At 39.9% G+C, this 27,614-nt stretch overlaps 1 long non-coding RNA gene across 4 annotated transcripts in view; it reads right to left on the minus strand.

Moving 5' to 3' along the window:
* Window positions 1-27,614, minus strand: part of LOC144209787 (uncharacterized) — a 161,137-nt gene that overhangs the window by 126,057 nt on the left and 7,466 nt on the right. For all 4 annotated transcript variants that reach the window (XR_013329236.1, XR_013329239.1, XR_013329237.1 and 1 more), the window contains 2 exons: window positions 18,593-18,665; window positions 5,166-5,223 (listed from right to left, as the gene is read on the minus strand). This is a non-coding gene — a long non-coding RNA (uncharacterized LOC144209787). The remainder of the gene's footprint in view (window positions 1-5,165; window positions 5,224-18,592; window positions 18,666-27,614) is intronic.

Consider the following 27,614-nt stretch of genomic DNA (forward strand, 5'->3'; position numbering starts at 1 on the left):
GTTAAATATAATAAGAACCCGCTAAACACTAATGGATAGAGTAAATATTTTCAAGGTGGAGTAAATGACTTGCATTTTTTTTCTACCATCGCCGAAAACCTCAGCCCATTCCCTAGACGTAGTGTATGATTGCTTCAATATCATGTGATCGATGCAGTGCACCACAACGCGTTGTCCTTTTCTGACAGTAGTATATATCACTTGGCTGGCAGGCATCTTGCGTTCAGGGGTAATAATAAGTGCTGATGGATGTGGCTTAAGGCCTATTAGCTGAATCATGTTTGCGAGTTCGTGCAGGTTCTGGCGTTCTATTTACCAGAGTCCCTTGCCAAGTCTTGGGATGCCGTGGTGTTTTGAGAGGATTTGCTCACCCCGGATTTTAGAAGTACTACTAGTATAGTATGTTTGCTGAATGGTGGTTGGGACCTCAAACCTAAAATGCTTGAAGATATATAGAATATATCCTGTCCTGTATACACAGCTTAAAAAGCAACAGAATTTCCCAAATATGGGATGAATAAAGTTATCTAATCCAATCCAATCATTAAAAAAACATACTGGTCAAACAGACTGAAGACAGATGACATAAAAATTAAAATAAGAAATCAAACTAAGTATTGAATCAATTACAGTCAATCCATAGCTTTTGTGTCACGAATCTTGACCGCCAATATGGACAATACAGTCCACTTAAGACACATTGGGTGATGCATGGTCCCCAGATACCCACAGGCAAATTGTGCTCACGCCATTACAGTTTACTGAAGCAGGGACTGTACATTTTTGATTAGTGCTCCATCGGGAAAATCTTTTAATGCACTATTTATTAAAAGCGTCTGTAACAAATAGGCTTGTCACCGATATCCGACGCTGGCAAGTACTTAAACTAATTGTGTTTCCTAGCTATGAAAGAGCCATTTCAATGACAAGTGTGGGGGCTCATGCTCATGACAGGAATAAGGATGCAGCGGTGGAGAGAATTTATGGAGATGCTGAAACAAAGTTAGGCGTAAAGAGGCCATATCAATAAACAGGAGACCCATTTTGTTTTGGGTGAATATGATAATATAACTGATGCATCACCTCTTAGTGTTATGATAGTGATTACATCCCAAAGCTCTTCCTTAACCGCCACTCAACAAGCTGACTCTTGTGCACATTTGGGAAAATTATGAGGACTTTATGCCAATGGATGTTTTGAATTATTTATATTTGGAGATTCATTCATTTTCTACAAGACGGTCAGTGGGTTAAAGGAGATGAGAAATATCCACAATAAATATCAATGAGACAACTTGACGACTCATCCTTTGACTTTTTAGCAGTACAAATATTCCCAGATACAATGAACATGTCAGCTTTTATTACAGCTACATTTTGCCCATGGTCTTTAAACCTCAAGAAGGCAGTGATAATTTCCTTTTCCCATTCCAGCGTCACTGTGGGACAAGTCCTTGCTTTCAAAATTTAAAAAGTGTGGAAATCAAAGCAACAGGACACAAACAACAGGAACAAAAAGCTAGGAAGTCTCTTGACTTTTCGTTCACTAAGAAATGTTAGCTGAATTAACAATTCCAGGTTGTTTGCAGAGTCCTCTCGCAAAAATATAAGCATGACTCGGTCCATAACAACATCCATTTGCAACACAAATTTCTCACGCTACGTGAAGACATTAATCACAGTAACAGCTAGAACTACCAACTCCAATGATCAAATCCATAACGGAGAGGCAATCAAACAGCATGTTTGCACTCCAGCCCACTTGGTATAAAGGAGCTGACACGTAGGAGGAGTGAGACAGCTTTATCACTTTGCTCAATTAATATGAAAACCATGCTGATTTTTGCCTTTGGGCCTTATTTTGGGTATGAAGCAATATAACAGGCAGGCATAAAATCAATACCATTACTGAATGCTACCTATTAATTTACCTCTCATTTAACCGTCCTATAACTTGAAGGTTAAAAAAATAAACTGGAAAAAACAAATCGTTTTCTCATATTGAGAGAAATTTACTCTTAATTTAACAAACTCCACTAACATAATCATCCATCATAATCCATTTGAGACATCTCTTAATGGTGCAATAGCTTAATCTGAAGGGCGTCAGTAACAGTTTCATTTATTAAAATCAACTAAGCAAAAAGGTTTGACATTCCCCATTGTTTTCTCCAATTGTTTTTTAAAGCGATTGTTTAGGAGATGATTAAATCCTTTAATTTCAGGATATACGATGATAAGGTCATTGTCCTTAAAAACTGTTTAATATTTCACAAGTCAATCAAGTAAATTTAACAAGCCGATAAAGTTCACATCTCCGTGGCCAATCAGATTGCACGTGGTTCCTCCCATTTGTGTGTTTTATTCATGAAGCCTTTAGCAGGAATGGAAGATGGAAAACTTGGGATGCTCAGTTATTGGTTCTTGGAGGGGTCATGGCTCGGTCAATGCTTCTTCTCAACATTCAAGGTAAGCCTCTGTGTGTATTATTTTTTCCATGACATTGCACCACGACTTATTTTGAACAGTGTTATCTGAAATATTTCAGATCAAGCTCATCAGATACTTCTAAAGTGTTCACAATGTGAACGTAAACTATTGGCAAAGAAGATTGATTTTTTTTCAATGTTGAAAGCACTGGGGTTTGATTCTTGCAGCATTTGTGCAAAGTCCCAAACACATTTTGCTATTTAGACATTTTCTCTGTTAGAGTGCTAAATGCCATAAGTCATTATTTTTATCTTACAAGATGAGGAGCGCTAAATTATAATGAGGCATGAAAATCATTAACACATCCTTAGTCCAATCAGGAGGGAGGGGAAAGGTCTCAAAGTTAGACTGATTAGTCGTGTATTTGCCACACTTGATTGGCAAAAAGATCATTTCAAAAGTCTGTGGTAGTCTGTTTCACTTTCAAATATGATTCAAATAAATAAATAAAAACAGTTGACCACAAAAAGGAGCAAAGTGACAAGATTAAAGATCAACTATGCAAGCAATGTGACGCAATGGCAAAAAATACACAGTCCAATATCTAAGCAAACAGGAGATCAAGTAATTATCTTACTGTAATACAAACACACTCCAGGGCACAAATGACTGCGGCACCAATGAAAACACTGCATTTGACTTGTAGGAAAAACAATACAGTTGGGATACTTAAAAAAAAAATAACTGCAGAAAGGCGGCTAACCAAGTTTAGTGATTTTGCGCTTCTTTCTGGTAAATCAGCCATAAACTCGGATTTAAGGATTTACTCGCAGATTGGATTCATCTGCTGCTGACAGGCTGTCGACGCCTTGAAGCTTGAATGCCACCCAAAGTTGTACACTTTGGATGAAAATGTTTATTCTTAGCGACTAATTTTAGCGGCGGCTTCATCAGCTACTTATTTTTGAATATTCATAAGAAGTCAAATTGGGAAACCAATATTTGGCTTTTTGAAGCACATACCATGGAAAGAAGTGTTATACGATTTCTGATTAAATGGGAAAGTGGAACTCCATGATAGTTTTTTTTCCTTTGTGGGGACAAATAGTTCATCCTTTGAAAGGAGGGAATTTTTCCTTTGGATGAAAAATAGCAAGCTGTATTCATTTATCAGTGGGGTCATCCTCTCTTTGGAATTTAGGCAAGGACACATTCAAGTTCTCGGAAGGACGCGCCCTCACTCCTCCACATTGAGAGTCACCCAAAACATCCGTTCAGAATGGAGCGATGAAAGTGTAATGAAGGCCGCTCGTATTTGCACCCGTTGTTCTAACACTATTTTTCACTTCCCACCACCATGCCCGCCGTGGGCTGTGACTCAGTGGCACTGACCCACAAGTCACCTCTCCCTCCCTCCTCAGACATTCAGCAAGGCCACCAGAGCGTGAGCGTCGCGGTGGCGGCGGCGGATTAAATTCAGGGGGCTGATGCTGCGCCTGATGTGAAAAGACATCTCTATTTATTCACCAAAACATTCTCAAATGCGCTGACACGAGACGTAACACGAAGCGACATTGCCGCTGCAGCCTAGCGCAGTGATTCGCACAGGAAGTGTTCCACATCGCAGCGTGGCGCCAGTCGAGCGTGCACACATCAAAGTGGGCGCGATTTGCTCCGGTTTCATCCCATATCAAACGATTCCGAAATGGAGCTCTGCGGCGCGATATTTTGGAGACTAACTCAGATTCCCTATCTGTGTCTCTCTCTCTGGATCAATAGGGTACAGAGGCTTGTTGTCTGCGATCCCCGAATCCTTTCAGGGGGCCCGCCTTTTCCAATATAAATGATAGACAGCGTTTTTAGTAAATGTGCGGGGAAGATTTTCCGCCTCTCAAGGAAACATACTCTAAAGTGGATCACACGTACACACAGTCTGGGTTTGCAATTTAAACGTAGCCCGGCCTCCAGCTTTATATTCATTTGTGCCAAGCACGTTTTTTAAGATGAATTACCCTGATGTGTGGAAGGATGGAATGGGTGTTTTTTTCTATTATTATTATTCTGCTCATCTTACATTTCCCCGAGATAAATGACATCTTTGTACCTTTTGTTCACCTTGCTCAGCACAGAGAGAAAAGCATACGCATGCATAATAATTGCGTGTGCCCTTTAAACATGATTTCATTTTCTATATTTGATTACTGTTGTTCAAGTGCCACTTAAAGTTATACAAGGACAATGCAAAGTGCAAAGTGTTCCAACCCAGTTTTTAAATAGCAAGCTGCTTTCAACCTCAGCCTATACAAATAGAAAAATATATGCAGTAACATAATTGCCTTCACCTGGCAGTCCAATGTTTGCATCACATTGTGTACTTACATGGTAAAAGCAATGAGAACATACGTACAGTGTGCATGGAAAACGTTTGAGTATCCTTGGTAACTCAAACTTTTCTTTAACCTTACCGTATGCCTTCTAATAGGCCTTAGCAACCATTCCTAATTGAAACAAACTGAGTTCCTTGTTATAATGGCTAAACTGCAAACCTTAAAAGTGACCATTTCCATTTGTTCATAACCCCCTAATCCCAAACCCTATTCCCCACAATGCGATCCAGTACTGTTATGCATGCAATTTCTGGCGGGATGACAATGGCTATACAACCGAATATAAACATCAGTAAAACTCATTACTGAATACTTTCATAGGTCAGCATCTGCTTATGTTGTACTTACATAACATCTGGCTTCAGAGGCATTCCCAGCCACGCCTTGCAGATCAATGAGTCCCAGCCTGCCAAGAGACAAAATGAAGTCTATAATAACACCGTCACTCCATCATGTTCTGCTGCAGTACATTACCTGCACCCCCAAAGAACCCCCCCCCCCCCCCCCCACACACACACCTCCTCTTCCCCCTATCCAGGAGGGATCTTCATTAATGCCCTGGCTTTACATCAAATACAGTGTGCTCTCCTGGTAATGAGATCGCGGACCAAGTAAAGTGAGGCCTGATTTCAATGCTAAACACGGGTCAAAGCCGAGACGACGACCTCCAACTGTTCCAGCAGTGTGGTGAAAAATAAATAGTAAAAATGTTTTGAAGCACATCCGAGTTGATATGTTTGTGTCCCATGTCCTCAAAGTATATTATTTTTTTTAGGATTTATTCAACTTTTTTCCCAAAGAAAACCTTTATCACCCAAGTTTCAAATTCTATTAGCCTTAATCAACTTACCATGATCATCACTACCAATAACAATGAAAAGAAAATGCTTGTTTCCAATTTTGTGATCAATATGTCAATACACTAGGAAGACTTTCTACACAAGAATACAGTACATGTGTTATTTTCACAAAACTGCTGCACATCAATCTCCCAGGCTTTATACACTCACGGGACAGAAAGGGGGTAGCTGTTGAAAAGTCAAACTGATTAAACCCAAAAAAATTGCATTAATTAAACATGGAGATCTTCCAGCAAAACCAAACTCCCCACTGTGCTTATGGGAGCCGACCCCGCCGGCTTTCATTACAGCGAGCAGCTGAGCAGAACGTACCATTGGAACTAAGCAATTGCCCTAAACAGTAGTGACTAATAAAAAAAACTGCGACTTACTGAGGCTATGAGTTAGATGAACAACAAAAATTATTTTCCTCGGAATCTTTGGCAAAATTAATAAAACAGCAAATGTTAAGTAGCTCAGTTATCACTGTAAAGTATAAACCTCATCCACTTGTGCCAGATCAATTTGAAATCAATAGAGTTATTCTTTGAATCCATTAAATTAATAAGAATACTGGCTTGATATGGAACAACAGTCTCTGATTGACTTCGCCGACACAGAACACACATCCCGTCACACAAGGATCAAAATCTATTGACGTCTTTGTCGTCAGTTAATCGGGGGGGTAGTGACACGTTGGTCTTCGCGAGCGTCTGTCAGGTCACTAATGGGATTCCGGGCTTCTTCTTTCATCAGTTGATGAATTCATACGGCTTTCAATTACCCGCGGCAAACTAACTTATTCATGTTAGCCACAGAGGGCAAGCTACGCACTCGATAAGGGCAATTGTTTTTCTCTCCCTGTTCTATACAGATCATTAGCTTTTAAAATAAGAAAATCAATCCCTGGAATCAACGAAGTAGGCCACGGCAGGGGATTTTTCGGGGGCTAAAGCATTGGAAATGAGTAGGCAGACAAAAGTATGAGTCAGACCAAGGACTCACGGTGTTCCATCGCCCACCTGGTGCAATGCCATCGGCGTTGTGTGTTTAGTATTTATTTATTTTTTAAATTAATGGTTGAAAACCGAACACGAACAAACTGCAAGGAATCTACCAGCATGGGGACAAATCAATCAGGAAGAAACAAACAAAAAGAAGACTTAAAATTGAGACTGCTCCTGCATAGTTTCCTGATTTGATACTAAATCATATAATGCAGGCTCTGAACACTATATCTCATCCATATGCCCAGCTAAATTTCACCATATGTTACATTTTAGCGCTAAACTCAATGGATACAAAGTTTAATAAGTCATTTTTGAGAGTGGGATGGAGCCATTTATTTTTAAGCTCTTGAAAAAACCCGTATGACACCCTCATTAATCCTCATGTTGCTGACAGCAGGTGGAAATTAGCCAGGCCAACACAAAAAAATGGAAAACCATTTTGAGTTCATTTAAACAGTTTAACAGTGTTTGTCCCTGTCCTTCTACTGACCGACATTACAGTCTCAAATTTTTGGTAATTAGCTGGTCGAAACCAGAGAGGTTTTGGTACCGTGCATTGCTGAAAAAAAACTGCATTAAACAATCGTAATGTTCTATGGTAAACATATTTGCCTCAATATGGGGGATGTTGCACCGATATTACTCCCAAATAAATCACTAAAAACATTCTGTTATATGTCTGGGGTCACAAAGCTCGTCATCTTATCAACCATAACTAAATGGGGTGGAACTTTCACGAAAGATCAATTCAAGGTTGTTTAGAAATGTTATATAGACTGCCTGTGCTGTAGCGAAATAAAAACTATTGGAAAAAATGCCACCTGTGCATTGTCTGCTTCTGTACAATCCAAAGTGGGTAAATACACCCAACGTGCCATCACCCTGGCTGTCAGACAGCCATTTGTCATGCCATCAAAAAAATACGGCGGCAGAGACCTGGAGCTGTCATACCCATTGGCGCGTGAATAACTCGCACAGGAAACAGGCCTTGTAATTATCCTCACCGCCACGTGTTCCTTCCCTGCGCATCCCTACATCGGTCACCGAGGTACAGAGTATTGAATTCTGATAGAATCTTTCCAAACAAAAGCCAAATTACTTCATATGTTGCCTTTGCCTGTGATCGTTCCCCTACTGGAACATTGGATCAAACGCCAAGGGGCTCTTCCTCAGTATTGGTATTCCAATCATGCGCTCGATGCACGATGAAGCGAGTGACCAATATGTAAGAACAACTGGATTAGACAGCGCTTTCACAGCTGATAGAAGGTATTATGCATTGATTCTATCCCCGTAGCTGCGGTGGTGTCACATTATCAGCAAAAAGTTAGCATAATGTGAAAATCCGCCAGGGTAAATTGAATGTCAAAATACGACAAAGACGCAGGGCTCACTTTGGACTGAATGCAAATGCGAGCGGCACACAGATGTATGTCCAAATCTATTTAACGGCGGTGAGTCACCGCCAACGTGAACGTCGACGTTATGAAAAGAAGCAAAAGTGACCTTTAGTATGCTAATCCAAACGTGTACAGTGGCAGTACCCTACAAGAGTAGACAGGGAAGACGACGATGTTTTATTAACACGCCTGCACGACTAGAGAGTGAACCGAATGTCACTTGACCCATAAAAAAAGGCTTGTCATCCATGCTGAACCAAAAATGTAGTATCTCCTTTGAGTATGTGGAAACAGATTTCAAACTTTAATCCTGTCACATGGGCCCGCCAACACACAACTACAACACGTGTCTTGTCTTATTTGCTGCTTTTGTAACGTGACTCTATTGCACCAGTCCAACATAACTATGAAACATGTTCCACATCGTTTAACCAATCAAAAAAAGCAAGGAAATCACACATAGGCGTAGTCATCATGTCCTTATTGTTCAGCACAACATGGAATGACACCATTTTAAAAGGCAGTAAATTAATAACATGTAATGGGTCATGATGAAAAAGACTCACAGCTGCCTGATCATTGTAGAAGAGACTTAAATAGGACAGCATAGAACTCTGTGATTTATAGTCGCATCACTAAAATGTTGCAAAAGATAGTGTATTGCACAAAAACTCACTTTAGACCTGGCCTTATGTATGAAAAGACGTTGTGTACATCCGTGGTCACATTCCACAATTATGTTGCAATATTCAAGTCTGAAAGCGGCTCATGGAACCTATTTTAGCTCATCTGAATTTTATCTTACAATTTTCCCCAGCAACCTATGTGAGGTTAGCAGATGAATGTGTAGACTATAAGAAAAAGAACAGTTATGTCTGCTTCTGCGAAGAATGAAGTCATCCCAGGTGATGAGAAAGAAAATGCATTGCCGTCCTTAAAATCACTGCCACGTGAGCCTGTTGCAATGCTCACGTTTTAGTTTCATCAAAATTAACAAGCAAAAAGAGAGTTGTACTCCATATTTTATATTTTGTCTCAGGGAATACAGCGACCAATGAGGCCAGCGACCGCAAAGAGAGCCTTGGGAAAGCGTGTCAGGACCAGTGACTCGGAAGGACTCGGCCTGATGCCAAGCCAGAACAGCCCAGCCGTGACCAACGACTATCACGGAAATGGCCATGAGCGTTTGTCAGGAACTGACTTTCCCTGCGTCCAGGTCATCAGGGAAAAGCTATATTTGGAATTCTTATGAAATTATCAGTGCAGATGAGGTTGGGGAAACATGAATCTGCAGCCAGGGTTAAATTCACCATGTCCCAGCTTGTTAGGCTTGAGAAAAGGTGTGGGATTTGAGTGTTTTGACTCGGATTGGACTTAGCGTGGGAATTGCTAGGCTGAAGTTTTCTGAAAACTTACATTTGTACTTTATTTTAAGATTATAACTTAAACTGATATGTGACATGAACATTTGCACCTTAATAAACAACAGCTCTTCCACCTATACTGAAACTCACAAAGCTTATGCTGTGTTTAGTCACACCCTGATTCTGTCAAGGTTCATCATGTGAACACCTCTGCCCCCAATCCTTGTCCAGGCAACTTGTAACCTCACGTTTTATTACTCAGCCTGACAGCCGTCCAAATGAATGCAAGCTAAAAGAATGCAGAGGGAGTTATCAGAAGCAGTAAAACAGATTACTTTAAAAATCATAATGTCACCATCTACATCCCAGTTGTTACCGAATAGAAAAGCATGGGCCCCGAGCGAATAAGATAAGAAGGTCGGTTCGGAAGGGAGTAGGCGGACAACTGATGTGACCTGAAGTTGCCAAAATAAGGAGGAAAAAAAAAGAATCTGTTCTCTCTGCTGTTGAAATACAAAAAAAAATGTCAGGTTTGTCCTTTTAAATTAAACCTAACTGACAACATTCACATTCATTATTCCAAATCTACAGCCTTTTCTTTCTACCATCAGCTCAGCTTTGCCTGTTGAATTATTCATTGAATTGCTCCATTAAGGTTTGTTGAAAGTAGATTTTTTTCTCAAGTCATACTATAATACTGCATGCGTTAAAATATCAATACGCAATGGATTATAATTAGGCTTTTGGAACTTGCAAAATTCATGTGAATTGAGCTGTTTGTACTTTATTTTCAATTCTAGGTGTATAGTCACCGTCTAGTAATAATGTACACTAAAACCTTGTATTTCAAACCTTATCTTTGTGTACTTATTCAGATTGTTTTTTCTCCAGGAGTATTGCCGTATCATCTTGCATTCCCAGACATGTGGCTGTATACAGGGCATGTGCATGTCCAGTAAAATCAAACTAATTTACTTCTCTTGTCTTTCCTGCACTCGACACTAATTTGTAACCTATCAAGAGGCCACAAAAGAGAAAAGTAGCTTCTAATTACACTTAATCACATCCAGCCATCCCGACAAATGATCCATGCATGTCATAAACCTCAACTGCAACTCTAAAACAAGTCTGACCTTTATGCAAATCCTTAAATAAATCAGCAAGGCCGTTAAAGCGTTAACAAGCTCGGTCCATCCCTTCATTCCCTCGCCCTGGTAAACAGGTCGTTAAAGGGTCTCCTTAGCCTAAAGGGGGGCTTTTCGACCCCGGGCGACACCCAAACTCTTAATGGCGCGGAAAATTAAAAAGGTTTGGGGTGGAACAGTCAAAGCTTGTTACCTTGTGTCAAGGGCTTGTTCGCCATTCACCTGCTTTGACAGGACAAATATGGCCCTCCGCCAACAAGCAAGGTCTAACAAGGTCTGCTATTAACATTCAAAAAAGCACATATGGACAAAATAGTGATTCCAGGGTCGGCATAAATCTGGCAATGAAATGAACACTAGAATTTTTTCTATGCTGGCATAAAACCTATTGGAAATGCTGACCAGAGTTCCCAACTAAAATTGTGTTATTCCCAAGATTCTACTATCAGCATGTATTATAGTTGCACTGATTCCAGCTGGAGTATGTTTTTATCTAATTAGATTTCAGCCTGGACTTTGTTGCAGTGTGAATGTAATATGCTTAGGGCCTTCCAAATCAGTAGTTAAAATGTAAATTCAACTTTAATTCCTTCATCTATCAGATTGCATTTTTTTTTCATACTGTGATTACTAAACCAGAGTGAAACTTGTTCCATCCAAGTTCAACAAATAGAACATGTAACTATCCAGAGAGAATATCATAATTGGCATTTCTAGTGAATATGATATACTACGTTTCACAAAATGGAATTCGAGCAAATTTGTCATTTCAGAGGTGAGAAGAAAACCAGTAGCCTCGCGTATATATAAGCAGCTTGCAGTTTCAAAAAGATTGATGGCCCCAGTCCTTGTGTAATATGTGCTGTATTGCACAATGACTGAACTTTCCAGTGGGAGACATCTCCCAAAGAAAATCATCAACATCCAGTTGACCCTTAGCCATGTAATATTTACTAGACCTTTCCTTTCCCCACGTCGTACAACAGTCTCCACTCATGCTGGTAATAAGTAGCCACATGCTGGAGGCCAAATACAGTGTCACGTCTAAATGCCTCTTGCTGCCGGTTTAATAAGTACAACAGCTGATATAGTGGTCACCATCCCTGGAGGCCACTTAAAAACTAACACCAGGATGCTTTGTCTTCATATGCGACCATTTTTTTTTTAATCCAAGTTCCAAATGGAGCCATAAAGGTTTTTTTTTTCTCCAGTGGGGGGAAACCTGACAGGAGCGTCAACAGCACGAGTCCTTTGTGCTAGTTAAATTCCGAAAGAGGGTGCGGATTGCACTGTTGAGGGACGCCAAAGGGGCTCGCGGCCCCTCTGATTGGTTGCAGAGGGAGGGAGAAATTGCTCGGAAAATGAGGACCTTCTACAGCGACCTCAATCACTCTGCTCTGCAGCTTCCTGGCGTGACTCTTGATGTTTTCCCCGCATTTTTCCCCTTGGGATTTACCACAGGGATTATGTGCAAGATTTACCTTGTGCCCTCAGTCAGTCGGCCATTCATTCACAGAGTTAACCAATGTGTATTGCTTTATTAACATACTGTAATCTGCGTGATGGCAACTACTAAGGTCCTCACAACACATGAATAGTGAACGCACTGTGTGCTTGTTTTTGTTACTGTCGCAAATCCGCAAATTGACACGCTCAATAAATCAGTGCACATGTGTTTTAGACAAGATGCTGGAAATCCACATAAACCAACGCAGTTAAGAGAGAGGATTTTGCATTCCTGTTATGTTTAGGGCCTCGCACTACTTTTGCTAGGAAAATATCACAAAAAGTGATGGAAATATCAAACAATCATGTTGACATTGTCACTTTACAAGGCTGTGTAATATACCATAATATATACATTATCTGATTTTTGAGTCCTTGGCCTTAGGGCAGTTGGGTATATATCTAACTTGCTCAATATTTTCTCTACATAGCAGCTCTTTTCATAAATAGGAAAACCACATAAATGTGTTTGGAGTATTGTCCAAAGATTACTGTTACATTCTCACCTTTGACCAGTTTACTCATGATCATTTTCAATTTTGGTCGTTAAAGAATATATATATAAATAAATAAATACAAATAAATGGACTCATGCACTTAAAGGGCATCTGAAATGCATTCTTAGAAAATGTATTGAATAGTCTGCAGCACTAAAAGCCTCATGAGTTCCATTCGGAAAAACACCAAGGTCCCGATGGCTGCAAACAATTCCCTGGCAAGAAAGCAGAAGACAGAAGTAATGGAAGTAATGGTTGAGATCCTTTTCGTGGTCAAAGCTCAGGCTCTTGTTGAATTTAGCAAAATAGCTTATCATATAAGAAAGGTAGATATCTTTAATAAAAACCTTGTTAGAACTGTGTTGAAGTTGCACATAAAAGACTGACTGCTTTGGCTGAATAAGAATAATGTGTTTTTTTTTTTTTTTTTTAGTTTTTTAATTGGTTATTTAGACAGAGTGACCATGAGCAAGATGTGCAGATGTGTAGTCTAACAGTGCTTCCTATATATATCCAGTACATCTACGCCCTTGGTCGTGTAAGTACTCTGCTTCCTCTGTCTTTTTTATGTTTGTTCCATTGGGACCTGTTGTCATCATACCAAGATGAGAAGAAGTTATGTCACCTTCAGTGGAAAAAAAAAAGAGCCCCCCACGGAGGGACGAGACAGTGATGCCATTTTCATACAAATATGCCTCTGTATTGTACGTGTAAACCATTTTTCTTCAAGAAAACATCACATTTACACCGATGGACAATTGAGGACAAAATCAGCCATTCTGCATATCTAATTGGAAATATTTTAGGCAGCCATGTCTAATAAATGCTGCATTAGTGCAAAAATAATGTTATGATCAAACACAATGTTGGTGCGGTGTGAAAAAAAGGGAATTTCTGACTGACATCTTAATTTAACTGCTCTAGTTTATATAGCTCCCACTGAAATGTACATCTGGTGGTTCATCAGTCCCTCTCTCCAGTGCCCTTGATATTTAAGCGGCTAGTTTGACAGGGATTCTCTCTTCCGCTTCCACTATCCAAAGTAACCCCCCTTCTGTAAATTGGAGAGCTGTGGGGGAGGGAAAAAGGGAAGAATGGAGGGCCAGGGCTGCTTCCATCACTTATCCACCACTCATGCATGATTGAGAGGCTTGTGCAAGCTTGAAGGACTGCATCATTTATACTGGGCTCCTTCAAAAATCAAGTGGCGAGCGACAGCTAGTTAATATTGACAAAGTAAGAGAAAAATTAAAAAGCAATATCAGGTGATGCCTCACTGATTGCACAAGTTGATTCCTTATGCTTCTACGCCAATCTTTTAGGGAGCACTCTCATGGAAGAGATATGGGGGGAAAAAATCCAGGAGTTCAGAGTTGCTAGTAGGGAGACAAAGGAATCCATCAAAAAGATGCTTGGGAAGAAGTCCATAAATAAAGATGGTGAGAAAAAGCTATTTAGGTTGGAAGGGTGTTTTCCCAACATCATTTTCCATGTCCTTGGCCTATCAGATTTTGAAGGTGATAATCACAGAGCATGGCTTGGCCTAAAATCAGAGTCAGCCATACACTAATATGTGCCTTTGCAAATACTGAACTGTTCATGCATTAGCATTTTGGAGCCCCTACAATTACAGATTTGTTACACCCCATGAGAGTGACCTTTAAAACTAACACGACCCATGGTATAAGTAGTACTAATGCAACGGTGCCCTATCTTATATTCACAAATGTTGCTCTGACTTGTCTACTATCAACGAATGTGGTAATTAGATGACCTAATTAATGATTTCAAGCAGCATAGAGCAATTTCTTCTAGCTCTATTTCTAACAAAGAGAGAAACTTCAGTGCAGAGCCTCTAGCCAGTAGAATGCAAGACAGTTCTGTCCACTTTTTTGTTGTTGTTTGTTTTTGCAGGGGCTCCCTCGACTGGCATTGGAGATGCAAAGCTTGCAGCTGTCAGTCACAGCTAAACATGGCAGTTTGAAAAGCATGACACAGCGCTGCAGGGTAGGGGCTCAGGTTCCGGCTGTTTGCCCATTGGTTTTCCGGTGGGAAACGGAGGCAACAGCCGTGTTTAGGTTTCCTCTTTGAACCCATTGCTCATGTGTACCGATCCCACAAGACTAGGAACAACAATGGTGGAAACATCAGACTTTTTTTTTCTTGGAAACAGGATGCAAAAATCAATACCTTTTCTCTGTTTGTTGTGGGGGCACGGTGATATACAATGAAAAGAAGATCATGACATCTAAAGTTTCAGATTAAAACTTCATGAAAGCAGAATTATGACAGGCACATTTTGAATGTCTTGTGTAGGGAAATGTATCAAAAGTCAGAGAACAATAGATAAGCAAATTGACATTTAGAACTGCAACGGTGCCAGGATGGCTCACTGATAAGATTGACGAGCTTCAGTTTGAACGACTGACTGAATGAACTGAACTTAGACGGGGGTGATCTATTGCAGTCTTATTGAGCTGATCTGATTGCTCTGTCGGTAGAAAAATCAGTGGAAAGAAAGTGGTTTAAGCAATTACCTTTCTGCTGCGAAGGGAACAATTTTAAAACACAAAAAAACATCAGGTTCTTGAAGATCTTCGAAAATGCAAATCAACATCCCTTTGGCAGAACCCTAAGGTCCAAGGAAACTCTGTGATATGCAAAACATTCTCAACAAAGAGAAGAAAAAAGAACTGCACAAAAGAATAGAGCATCGGCGCCATAAATCAACGTTAAATTCCGTAATGTGCAATACTCGAGGGGGGAGCGGCCTAGAAACGACTGACCGAACGACACCAAGATTATGACCTACCCCTGCTGCCGGCTGAAGCAGAGAGACTGTGAAGGACAGCAAAGATGGTTATAAATTAAGGAAGTTATAGGCGAATGAATAAAAGATGCACTACCCCATATGGACTTCTTCAGAACCGTCCCATTCGCTCACACTGCAATTCAAAAAAACATAAAGCATAAGGTTGGCCTCTCGCATCCTCTTGGCCCCGTCCATATGTGCATTGCAAGCCTGTGATAAGACTGTTGCCAAGTTGTGGATTCATCCTTGATTTTAAGGACCCACCAAGAGAGTCTTTTTTTTACATTCGCAGAAACAGGTGCATACCAATGCACCCAAACATTCAACCAATTGAGTGGCTGATTGGTGTTAGATTCAAGACCACATTATCTGAAACATGCCCTCCAAATTAAAAAAAAAAAGTTAGCAAGACTTTTAAACCAATGCTGCGAAGTTGACAGGTGTGTTGGTAAATGACAAGAATCCCCCTTATGAGTAGTGCTGGTACTCATTATCAAACAAATGAATTTTGAGGACACCAGAACGATACTATTTATTGGCACAAACCCTTCAACTCCACTAACATTTTGCTCTGGCCAGCATAGTTTTTCCAGCCTATCCCACACTTAAATCACATGCTGTGCCCTTTACTGTGTGATCGTGGTGTATCCTGATGGATCACCTGCAAAGTCTGATTTATGCCCCCCACTCCTCCCTCCCCAAAATACCACACAGTCCGTCTGAAATGTGTTATTACACCATTCATTTGCATTCATATGCAAGCACCTTGCTCGTTAGCAGCAATTAGGTTACCACCCCAACATGCACCCATGGGACTCGGTTGCTCCCGTAGCAATTTGTTCCTCTCCTACCGGTGCATCACAGATTGGATCCATCCGAGCCGTTTTCTAAGGTTATTGCAAGTTTTTTTTTTCTATTACCACTATGAAGAAATAATAGTACTTATATTTTGTTAGGGAAAGGTGAAAATTGATGTGACAGAGCTAATGGCAGAAAAGTGCAAAAATGCTTCTCCAATGTGTTAAAAGGTGGTTGACACATATATTTTAAGATGTTTCAAACTCTCACTTGAAAAAGTAAAGGTTTTTTTTGCCACTGTATGAAAGAAAATGATGCATCCATGGCACAGAGTACTTATTATATGCAGATGTAGCATTCTTCTTTTTGAAAAATATAGACTCGATGAGAAGAAAAAAGGCTCTTACTATATGGCATTTTACTGAACATTCAACTTGATTCAATTTAACAAATGTAAGAAAAATACAAGCTTGGGTGAAAACATAGGCCACAGGGGCAACTTGCCCCACAGCCTCAATAGTAAACTGAGCGACATGACGCATCAAACAGGCAGTGGAAAACAAACTTCAGCTTCAGCCCTGCAGCCATGAACCTCCACAAAATATTTCTAGATATATATATTTTTTTAAATCAAGGAAGCCGTCAACTGGCCGACCGGATTGCTATCAAACACAAACAAACTCCTGAGCCTGAAGAAATAAAAGACCAAGCTTGCTCCACGGTGCTATCATGCTGTTTTCTTTCAATAGGTTAATGCTTCATGGTGCCTGCGTAGGGATTTTAGTGTGGGCTTTTGATCCACCAGAAACCCACAGAAGACAAGAACATGCCAATTTAAAAAAAAGACGAAAAGAAAAAAATTCAGGAGGGTTTGTACGGCCAAACGTGGTTATGTCAACATGAAAGTTATCCAGCTTTTCTCGTTTTTAGGCTTAGGCTAGCTCTCACCTTACAGGCAACAACAACAACCAAGTAGGGGAAATGGTTGCTTGTGGTCTTTCTAAATAAGCGGTGCGGATGAGGTCTGCTGGCAAGCAATTTCTGAACAACCTAGGGTGTTCAGTAAATACTGAGAAAGAACTTTGGCTTTCCACTTTGGGTCATATAATGTTTTTGCAAAACCCACATTAAGGACGGCGGTTACATTTTTCTGTGACAAAGGTTGTTATTCAAAACTCAACTTTCAACTTTAAACTAGGTCCTTAAATAAACTAAATGTTTTTCATGTATTCTTATTTTATAGGCGCAGCATCAAGACACTATGTTGAAGGCTCCACAAAAGACAATTGGTTTAAATAAAAGACAAAGCTACGAAAAGGACCCCAGAGACTGCCTGGTGTTGTTGGCACCCTGATCTGTGGTACTTGAATGCATCCTCTGTACAACGGAGCTGCTTGATGAACCTACCCGCTGTGGAACAAAAGCTTCATATCCCTCGGCAGAAGTGCTACATTACAAGGGGTTAAAACAATATCTGCAGCGATAACTTCAACTCTGAATGGGAGCGTGAGATTTGCTCTGTTGATTATTCCGTAAGATGCCGTCGCCACTTTGATGCGTGATCATACTGTCGATGGCTCGGGGAGCGTACAGATAAAATGGCAGCGCCGTTTTCACGCCACCCACACTCGCTCACATCTACGTACTGCTCTAATCCCCAAACTGTTTGCCCTACATGCTGAAGAATAAAAAAAAGTGCACTGATAATGTCAAGTCTGCTTTGAAAGCAAACCGAGTTGTTGCAGGTACCTGCTAGGCTTGTGAAAAGCAGAATGAGGTGGCTCACTCGGGGGCATGAATGTTTGTCAAACATCATTGCTTTCACTTCACAGTCCTGTTCCAGTTGTATCGGGCTGGCGAAAACGGGATCAAATAAAGTGCATTGGAAATTTCTACCCAACATCCTTTAATCTTGGATAGTTCAGATTAGTCATGGATCTAGTCAGTCTTATTTCGGTCTTGGTCTTTACCCCAAAAAGTCTTAATCTTGATTTGGTCACAGTGACTCCAGGTTGACGTCCTTGTCTAGTCTTGGTCATGGTCATAAATATAAATAATATATAAATCAAAAGGCATAACATATCTTACACTGAAACCGCATTTTGTGCCAATGGCCTGGAGTTCCTAAACATTTTTTTCACTAAGTAACAACTTGTGTTTTGCCTCGTGTTTGATGTGAGTTTTTTCAATAAAATGCCCAATTTTCAAAACTACAGGTGGTGAAATTGTATATTTATATGATTTCAGTGCAGGCAGCATAGGTTCAGTTGCCACTCACTGACATAGAAATTTGCATTTGAAAGGCTACATGCCTTAAAGTGTGCCTGATTGATTGACGACCAGTCAATGGGGTTGTCCGCTATTTGTCCAAGTTAAATGAGGAAGGTGCCAAGCACAAACATACCTGAAGAGATAATGCAGGGTTGCCAGGTTTCCTCAAAGCTCCTTAATGGTACACAGTGAGTCCGAGAAGTTGACTGCAAGTGAGAAAAAAAACATGTCAACTTGTTACAAACAAATTCCAACATCACAATTAGAATGTCAACCAACATTCTCCGCAATGCTTCCCACTTTCTCTACTCTGTCAGAGTAGGAAACCAAAATAAAGCAAATATCAGAACAGCGGTTTGGAATCAATCAAGCCGGTAGAAATTGTAGCATCCGGAAACAGACAGCTACACAGATGGAATTTACTAGATACATGATTCACTGTACCGTGAATGGTGTCTTACAGAGGGGATGGTAACCTTTTTCCTATCAGTTTTCTTTATCCAGTCAGACTGTAAAAGTTCTTGCTACATACATGAATAAATGTGATTCCATAATGAATCCATCCATTAATTTTTTGTATACCGCTTATCACGTTCATGGTTGCGGTGAGCTGAAGCATAAACCAGCTGTCATTGGGTGATAGGCAGAGTCGGCCCTGAAGGCAATCGTATTTTCAATGCATGCATGTTTAAGGCAGTCAACTGCATCATGTGAGATGCAAAACCCAAACTATCAATTTTTTATATAAGTTCTGCCCATGCGCAAAGCCCATTAGCAGATAGTATCTTTTAGAATTTGGTAAAAATGGAGGTTCAAAAGCCAGAGAGCGCTACAGTGAATTATCCTGCCTATAAAAAGCTCAAAGCTACTCTTTCTGGAAAGTTATTTTAAATTATGTTTGCCAGGTGATAGTCTAACCTGCTGCAGAGAAAAATGTTGTCATTGTTAGGTTATCCCAGAGGGGAGTAAAATACAAAAGGAAGCTAATGCGAAATTCCCAGAATTGGATGAAAAAAAGAGACTTCATGGAGATCTGTTCTATTATTTCATCCTTATTTTCCTTGGAAAACCTGCTGTGGGAGTTTGCCGATCCTTGAAAACGGAAATTAGATGAGCACTGTGTTTTTCTGGTTAAATACTGAGTCCTAATTTCAGAGGCAAACTTAAAAACTTAACATAAAGCGCTGAAATATTTTTGGAAGAACTACAAAAAACGGAAATTGAAAGTGGATTATCATAGCCATTTTTAAACAGCAAATATTACAATTACTGCTTACTTGCAATAGACAATATGTTTTTTTGTCCAAACTAAAACGAAGACTAAATTCCAACGTGTATATGCATGTTATATGGACATTCATGACCTTGATTTTTGGACACGTTGCATTTTTGCACCGAAACTCAATTTGGACGTCGTCACTAATATATGCACTTTTTCTTTATTTAGCCACATATCTGCAGAGTAAGATGAGGTGAAACAAGGTGAGTCATTTTGGCGATACGCTTATTAGCAAGGACCCGAAGCAATATGTTATAAAAGACAGCACGGCTATCTGTAATAGTCTTCAATAAAAGGAATGGAATAGGGTCTTTGTCAGCAGATAGGGCATGTGGCATCTCCCCCACCCCCTGCTTGCCTTAGAGATAATTTTAAAAGAAAATTTAAAAATCAGCATAGATGGCAAACTGAATCTTTATGAGGCAAATTAGGCCGTCGCTGATAATTGCTTTTCTTAATGCCGTGTAAGTACAGTTTGAATTAGCAGCGGGCATTCACAGAGCAGATTAGCTGGTATCGGTGTGGCTCTCAATCAGTTCTCCAATCTTATTCCATTCACAATGGCCCTGGCTGTGAATTTTACACCTCTCTCACCGTCGCTAAAGCCGATGAATTAAAATGTTAGCTCAATTAACTCTGTCTTGTCTCACGAAAAAGAATAAGAATTGTTGTTGCTTTAAAAACGATGTCTCCAGCAAGATGTTTTGAGTCGATATGTGGCAAAGAAAGCGACAGATGGGCTCAGCTTCTCTTTGAAATCAGAGTCTCTTCATCCCACCTCATCATTCTTTCCCAACTCGTTTAATTGATTCCTCAGAGTTCATTTTCTCCTTGCACACCTCCGGGTGATGAAAAACTACGGATTTCGGCCTGCACAAATATTGTTGAACTGGGAGTCTGTGACATATGGAGAAAGTCCTGATGGGGCTTTTTTTTCTGACACTCCATTTTTCTATTCTCTCTTTGCTTTATAACTTGAGCGTCCCTCTCAAGCCAGCCCATTACGGATTTAATTGTTATTTTGAACTGCCAGCTAGTGGCACGCTGCCCTCACTTACTGTTTCCATGCAACTGTCAAGAGAATTTCTATTCTGTCTGTGAAGTATAACTGGGGCTGTACTGGAACAGGAAAAAAATGGCCAACACTAGTTTTAGATTGAATTACAAACCTGGCGCATAAAGTTTACTGAGGTAATAAGTGCTTATGATTGGAAAAAAAAACAGATCAAATAATGCATGGTAATACAAAAATTGTATTTTCTATTTTTTTAAATAATTGTACAATTGCATTACAATGAGAACAATGCACTCTATATTTTTAATGTTTAATGTTATTTGCTTTACTTCAACAATAATTATTGGGTTAAATTTGGACATCCCACAACAAGTAAACCCCTCCTTTTATCAGTGACCTATTTTCCTATATTACTATCATATAAACTTGAAAAGTGAAATCTTTTGTTCATAAACTGTTGGAGCAGTGTTTTATATTTCTTAGCTAGTCTGAATTTTGCTTTGTGGGAACCACTACGATAAATAACAGTGTAGTAAAATATATGCATATGTAGGGCAGTGGGGAATGGTGTGGCAAAAAGAAATATTAAGTTGACTGTGTTAGTAATATCAGGGAATTCTCGTGCACAGTAAATGGAGCTTATGAATAAGTAAGTGGCTTAAAAACCCGCTAAACTAAATTTGAAAGAACAAATCTGCTTTGACTGCAATTGCAGCGATGATGCATGAGGGCCACTTGTACTACGAAAGGTGGGGGTGTGAGATTGGGGGGGAAGGGTGCAGGGAGCAAAGCAAACAGATATGTTCCTGCCTAAGGCTACACTTAGAACTATTTTTAGATTTACACACTTCCAACTGTCACATGACCAAGCAGCAGTTCAGCCTGACAAACCAAGAAGAACTTCAGAACTCTTTAGGGGCTTTTCTCAATGAAAGCGAGACTCTCAGTGGCACCTTGTAGTGAGTTATTCATGGGTACTGGAAAGTGTGCACCGAACCAAGCACGTAGGAGATTAGCTGCTGATTAATTAACGAGCTATAACATTTATGCTTAAAATAACATTTTTGAGGGGTTTAAAAATAATCTTCATGAAGAACATTTGGTATTTATGTTTAATTTAAATTTGCGATAACACCATTGGAGATAAATATACTAACTATATATTTGAAGTGACATTTTTTTCCAGTCCTTCACTTTAAACATTATGTTTTCATTAGTATTAGTGCATACCCCAAATATGTTTTCTTTATAGTTCTAAATATTTTGTTTTTCGAATATAAATTCAAAGATTCTCTGTCAAGTATAACCAAATCCATTCCAGGTTCACGCGTGAGAAAAATGAAGAATCAGTTGCACAAGCGACCACTGATCGTTAATTTAACATTATAATTTCATTTTATAAGTGTATTCCAAACCACTTTTTATATAATTCTACAAATTGAGATTAACACAGCACTGCTGACTGATACCTGACATCCATCTTTGATAAAATGACAAAAAAAGAAGCCCTCGTTTGACATTCACTGCTACAGATGCACTTTAACAGGGCTTTTAGCATAATTTGTTTTCCCACTATACTTTTAACCGTCTATCAGCTAAGCACACTTGACAGTATTCTCAATCATTACAAATGTTCCACTTTGCATCCTTCCTCTGCATGAAGGCATTGTGATTTTTATTTAGAATCAGGGGTGGGAAGGGGGGGCCTGTCGAAAAGGTTTGTCACTAAGGTCAGCTTGTCCTTTGTTCACTGGGCGATGACACTTGAAGACCCGTTTACACCAATCAAATGTCGAGCATACACAAATACAGCTGCTTCCGTTCTCTCGGAACAGTGCGGGGGGGAAACTAACAACAGTCTTTCCACACTTGCTAATACAACTTGAGCATATCAGTGTTTACTGGTCTTGACTCATTTGCGACCCCACAGCACGGAAAATATGTTGTAAACATTGCCTGTCCAAACCGGTCGTCAAGGGACACAAGGGTTTCATTACAACTGAGGAAGATGGTAGATAAAGATGGTACATTTTCACCAATCCAGTTTCTTACAAGTGTAATGAGTTGATTGCAGTCGGTTTCTGCTTGTTTCACAAAAAGCCTCCGAGATTAAACTGTTCACATTCGGTAGCTGGAACAAAAACTACGAATCTTTGAATTTTTAAGAGCCATTATTTTATATAAAGACACAGGGATAAGGAACAGGCCTGACAGCGAAAAACTGACACCTATTATTATTTTTAAGGTTAACTGCCTGGCATCTGCTGGTGGTTGCAGGCCAATTGAATTGTTTCCAAGGATGAAATTCACAGTAGAGCAGAACTATAGATGTTTCCCACATGCCAGAGCATTACACTTACTACAATTAAATCATGACTTTACAACACTATCTTGTAACATCAGTTCAACTCTTTCCTGATTTCTGCACCATCCTACATTCCTTCCTCTTGACACACATACTACATTGCCAAACGAAACTAAACCACTGCAATGCATCGTAATGAAGCCGGCGAGGACACGGGAGCCAGAAGGGTGGATAATTGACCTTGTAGATTAGATTAATTACCGTCAAAAAAGAAAAAAAACATCCAGCATCTTCCTGCTGCTTTTGGAGATGCATCAATTACACCAACATAAACAATGAAATCTTGTGCATCTTACGCATTGGACTTTCTATACAAAGTCCAAGAATAGGAAGAAGAAGAATTCCCACAAGACGTGTCATGCACGAATCTAGCTGCCCAGGGTCAATTGTCCTGGCTTTTTTCACCCCCATCCCCTTTCCTTTTCATTCCACCGCACTAGCTGGTTTAAATGTAATTAGCTGTCAGGGCCAGTGAAAGCTGGTGCCTAATTCCCTTTCTATATGTTTTTTCCCCTACCATGAGCAAAGGCTGCATGCGGCGAAGTCTCACACTGACAATAATTAAAGCTATGCCTCGGCAGCTCGCATGGACATTTGTTTTCGTTGGTCAACTATGCACGCACACACACACCCACGTCTATGGGAGTAATTCGCTCCCCTTGTGGGATTTGACCACTTGAAAAAACAAGGCCGCTATACTTAACCACCCTTGCTTCTGCTCTCTGACAGTCTAGTTAGCATCTATCACAACTTTGGGGCAGTGTAAAGTTGCATTTCAGGCCTCTCATAAGAAGCGTTTCCCACTATGGTAATAAAAATGTCACAACATTGTATAAACAGCTGCATTGTCTTTTACTTCTGACTGACTCAAACATGTGTATATATACTATGCTATCTAGATATTGCCACATCTATCACTATCAGTTTTTATGGGGTTTTTTCGTCTACCACTATATCTAATTGGCTAGACAGACAATGTGTAAGTTTGAAAACTGAATACTCACAGAACTTTGACTAACGTCTGTACTTTACCACAGTGAAATCACTAATGTTTACAGTATATTTATGCACGCTTCATCCATAAAGTCATGTATATATGCAAGACACGGTATAAAACTTGGTTGTAAATCTAATAACTTACTTGTACTTGTCTGAGCTTTTCTACAGCTTTTGCTTTTGAACGTTTGCATAATGAAATTGGTTCATTCTGTTCTTCAATAACACTGAACACCAAATGGATTCATTTATACAATCACGAGATGTATTATGATGTAAAATCTTTTTTTCACAGTAGCCCCACTTTTGGGGCTTTTAAAGTCGAGATCCGATCTTGGCGAGGCGCTCTATTATTCATGAGAACACCATTTTAAACTTTGCTTAGCAGAACTAGCCGTCCTCCGGCTAATCTTGTCTCATAGCGTTCCGACAGCACACGCAACAAGAAGAAAACACTAAAGCATTTAAACATTGAACAAAAAGCACGGGCCGCTGAGTTCTGGGAAAGGAGCGTCCGGAAAAAAGAAACGACTCGCTCAGACGAGCCTCAAATTAATTTGCCCCTCTAGTCGTTGTTGTTAAACATCTGGGTTGTTGGGTAGTAGCCTAGTGGTGGGGGGGCTGACATCTGTTGCCATACGATTATCTTTTACTGCCTAGATCATCATTATCATTGTCAGCGTGTCATTGTGCATAGAGCAAGGCAATCAGGCTTGCCGCACGCTCACCTGAAAAAGTGCAAGGTAGGGGGAGCTTTTAAAAAGACAGAAAAAAAAAGCTGCCATGACATCACCATATTTTCTCTCCTGTGGATTGAAAAAAAAGCCTCATTCTTTTATAAAGGGATTCGCCTCTATGGTAACACTAACAATAAGGCGTCCTTGTGACCACGATGTTCTGCCTTTGCAAAAGAGGTCTGCAGATCTTTGCACTAATTAAGGGTGCAGAATACATGAGGACACGGTTGGTTTTGTTCCCTTCCCACGTCCATCTCGAGGTTGTGAATCATCTTAAATTCATATTCATGCTTTGCATGTTTGTTAAACATGTATTAAACTGCTTTACCTAATGCTGTTTCTATCATTAGGGATACAATGTGCAGGTTTAAGAGTAATTATGCTGTAGTCAACTTGCTAATAACCACACTATTCAAAACTGACCCAAGCTATCTTACCTTATTCTATCATAGAAGTACATAGAAGTCCATTAACTTTGCAATACCCAAAAGCTTTCACTATTGAAGACTCCAAATAAGGAGGTTTTAATGCAGTGGAAAGGCCTTCACACAGTCTATCGACATAACTGGCCCTTGAACTACTCCCCATGAAACAGCACACGATTAAATTCACTAACTGAAAAACTTCAAACTAGTTATCCAACTTTTTCCTATGTTTCAGAAAAAACAGGCTAGCCGATTAAAAAAAAGAAAATGAAAAAAGAAAACAAGCATTACCATTTCTTAGCCTTGACTTTTGAATGTAACATTTACTCAAAGCACGTCACAATCTGCAAGAGACACCGTCCTAAAATCAGCAATTAGAATCTAATAACACTTGGGAACACAAGTCAGGCGGAAAATAACAGTCCCCTTTGCTGATGTGTATGCCTGCCTGCAATCATGGCAGGGCCTGTGTGTCGCCGCGCATGTGGATCGCGGATGCTGACGATAAAACGCAATAATCAAATGTGCTCCCGTGAGGACCCGCCTCGTTCCTTGCTGCAGGAAAATTAAGTGTCCCTTTTGATCCGAGCGGCTGAATCGCGAGCGTGTAGAAAATTAAAAAGAGACGCATGCGGCACCTGCCTGGAGGATAAAACAATTCTTCCTTTTTATGCTCCATAGTCTGAGACTTTATTATCTTTTCTCTAAACGGAGCAGAGTGGGATGTAAGTGGATTTTCTGGACCGCTGTTTTCGAGCACCTGGAAAAAGTGACGGGGTATAAAGTAGATTCATGGCTTCCAAATATTGTAGTTTTTTTCGTTTTGTGCACAGGAAGAGTGGAAGGATGTAATGTCTTGGATAGCGGTATGCCAATGTTTTAAGGGATGTTTGGCTGAAAAAAATGGGAAAATTTGTATGACATGTTGACGGTTACTTAATTGAAAGTATACCTAAATATATTTGGGTTAAAATAAGTGTTCAATGCATGACTCTATGGGTCCCAACTTGGAGTAGGCCAAAGTACCAATGTAGTATTTACCACCTGAGAACTCAATCAACAGGCCGTTGATACACCAAGCGTCAACTCTAATTAAGACTTACATTTGGAGAAAAAAAATCTCTGATAACTATCCTCGACCCATTAAAAGCACTTTAAAATCTTGTCTCCTTTCACAACAAAAGGCACGGAAATATCCGGCGGCAGGTCTTGTGAGGATTCCAGACCTGCATTGCATGTGCAACATACTGGCGGTGATTCAGCCTGACACTTTTGGAAATGTTTGTTTCGTGACCAGAATTTTAAAAGTAGAGGCCCCGTTTGTGGTTAAGAGAGGCCCTCCCCTAAGGAGAGGTTAAATATGAGTGCGTTAAGTCAAGCGGTGGCAAAACGGCAAATTTCACACGCTGACGTTAAAGAGGCTTGCTGCTCAAGTGCATTCATTTCAATATCTTAGCACGCCACTTGCTACTACTGAAGAATGCAAAATACATAGCCTGATGATTTGAATTGTGAGAGGGTTTTGTTAACTTTCAAAACCAATCCTTTGTCTGTTTGACAGACAAAAACCAAACTTCAAATAGCCAAATGTTATTAATGAGGACTACTTCCAAGAAAATTTGGAAGACCGGCTCATACAGACCATATGTCGACAGCCTCACACCGAGCAAGGACATATGTGTGTGAATGTGTTTGTTCGTGCCACCTCGACGAGATACAACAATCCCAACGGATTCACTGATTCTCTTTTTTCATACAGCCCACACACAACAATTTGGCATAATTAACACACTTTCTAAAAATGACATATTGGATGGAACCCAGCCTGGAGTGAGGTTCCAGTTTTTTTGCTATTCTTTTTTAGCACAATTGCGTGACAAACAGCCAAGCAAAGAATGCTGGCCAAAACCACTGACTGAACAAATGTTATTTGGGTTATTCAAATTAAACAATTTCAAGAAGGCTCCTATTAGGGGGAAAAAAACATAGCTGGTTTCAGTTTATTTAATTTGTTTAATTTGGGGCACGAACAACCTAAAAAAATATCTATATCAGAATATTTTAGTCTTTTAAATGGACTCAGCCCAAATAAAAATGAGCCATATAAACATAAGTGTGATTGTAGAATGACTAGCTGGCAAACACTTAGTTCAGTTCTCGCACATTTATTTTTTAACTCTCCAAGTCCAAACAATGCTAAGTTAGGCCGAAGTAGCTGCGCCATCTTGCCTGTGTCGAGCAGATGGTGTTTTATGTATTTATAATAGCACAAACATTGTAAGACGCGTTTATTTTGGATTCTTTGCACACTAATTAGACTGACGGATGTGTTCAGTGC

This window comes from Stigmatopora nigra, chromosome 16 (genome assembly GCF_051989575.1).
Source record: "Stigmatopora nigra isolate UIUO_SnigA chromosome 16, RoL_Snig_1.1, whole genome shotgun sequence".
NCBI classification, from domain to species: Eukaryota; Metazoa; Chordata; class Actinopteri; order Syngnathiformes; family Syngnathidae; genus Stigmatopora; species Stigmatopora nigra.